This window comes from Sorex araneus, chromosome 8, assembly GCF_027595985.1.
Source record: "Sorex araneus isolate mSorAra2 chromosome 8, mSorAra2.pri, whole genome shotgun sequence".
In the NCBI taxonomy this organism is placed as follows: Eukaryota; Metazoa; Chordata; class Mammalia; order Eulipotyphla; family Soricidae; genus Sorex; species Sorex araneus.
In genome coordinates, this window is record NC_073309.1 from 10,445,743 (window position 1) to 10,447,553 (window position 1,811).

The 1,811-nt window shown below is 53.9% G+C and overlaps 1 long non-coding RNA gene across 1 annotated transcript; it reads left to right on the plus strand.

Annotated features, from left to right (window-relative positions):
• Positions 1 to 232: 232 nt before the first annotated feature.
• On the plus strand, positions 233 to 1,604 carry LOC129406748 (uncharacterized). The gene is made up of 2 exons (XR_008631204.1): positions 233 to 1,119; positions 1,308 to 1,604. It is a non-coding gene; the product is annotated as an uncharacterized LOC129406748 (long non-coding RNA).
• Positions 1,605 to 1,811: the final 207 nt, after the last annotated feature.

Here is a 1,811-nt window from a genome sequence, read left to right on the forward strand (position 1 = left end):
TTTTCTCTCTCCAATTACTACTTCTCCACCCGCATGTCTTCGGGAGTCCTTCCCACTCGCTAAATCCTTAGCCGGGATGAGTAGGCAGCCAGCCCTTCTTGCACATAACAAAGACTTCTGTTTTTCCCCCCCTCTTCTATCTTTTGGGCGACACGATAAAAAATAACCCTGTATTTATGCAAATTGCAAAGTAGCGTGTGATAATGAAAACAAAACAGTGCTGGCCCGCAGCCAAGACATGGCACTGACGGGGGCTCCCGACGAGTTGGCTCTGGCTTCTTCGGGGGGAAGGCAGCTGGAGGGAGAGGAGAAGACCGAAGCCCCTCGTCACACGCGCGCTCCCACGCGCACAGCCTCGAGCGCACGCATTCCGGTCCCGTCACCTCGGAGCCAGCGACACTCGGGATCCCGACCCGGTTCTGCAGCCTCCTCCCCGCGCCCGTGCTCCTTCAGCGTCCGTCGTCCCCCACGAGCCTCCCTGCTCCTGATTCCCTTTCAGGAATTTACAAACATTTCCCGCAGATCAATATCTGTATTGATTATTCATTGTGAGGGAGTCGTGTGTCTTTGGTGATCCAGCCTTGCAGAGGTAGCAGTCAAAGGCGGCTGCAGGGGGAAAAAAAAAACCAACCACCCACAGAAGGCGCGAGAGGGACCCAGCTCCTGGCTGGATCTGCGGCTGTCGGCCACCCAGAAAGCAGGAACCCAAGGAGGAGAGCGCCGAGAGATGCAGGCGTGGCTCAGGTGGGAGAGCAAGAGGGAGCACCAGCAAGCAAAAAAAAGGCAGCGAGCACCGGATGTTGGGTACCAGGGATCTTGGAAGCTTGGAGCACAGCCCTGTCTGGGGTCGGCTGCTGGTGCAACTGTGCGGTGTGGACTTACTCTGCTCTGGGAGGGAGAAGCGCCTTGCAGTTTGGGTATCTCCTACGTAAGAGCTTTGGGGGGATTCCTTGGCTGGCTGACAGGGCAGGATGCCTGCAGCGGCAGGGAAGTACAGCCCTGTCTCTTTCCACCGCCTTGCGGAGGAGATGCAGCCCCGTTGGTTTGCTCCGAACAGCTTGCGGCTCTCTGATGGCACGCGGAGGGAGAATAATTAAAAAGGCCAGCATCACTTACTAAGTGAGTAAACACAAAGCCGTTTCCAAACGTGCTTTCCGGCTAATGAGAAGCTGTAATTTCTTAGACTCCAAGGCAAAACAGGAGCGTGCTATAGGGCGCAGTGGAATTGTGTGTTTGCGTGGAGATGGGGGTGGGGGTGAAGGTGGTGGAGAGATAAATCGACTAATTGTTGGCAATGTTTAAAAAAGGGATTACCGGAAAAGACAGTGAAATGACAGGAAAACATCTTGGATCAGAGCCAAAACCAGGAAAAAAAAAATCGAGGCAAATCAAGTCTGCAGCTCGCAGGAGAAATATACTCCTGGCTCCTCATCGGAGGCTCTGATAGGAAGTGCCCGGTGTCCCTCAGCCAAGATGGAATATTTTTGGGGCTCCAGAGGACATAACCAGGGGCCTCCAGAGCTTCCGGAGGGAGGACCCACGGCACACCAGGTGACTTGGTTATGTCAGATGTTGAGAAAATAAAACCAAACAATTAAAACTGACCTGTCCTTTTCCTCTTAATTGGAGCCTTCTTCTGCTTGCTCAAAAATTGCTCCAGCCTACTAAAAGCAACCCCTAAATGTGCCTTCTGCTCACAGGAGCTGCTGGTTCTGCTCGTCCCCAAGAAGCTGCTGCAATGTTGCAGAAAGACGCTGGAGGGAAGAGGTTGAGAAGACACGGCTGGCCAGGGACTGGGTCCTGGCCAAGGT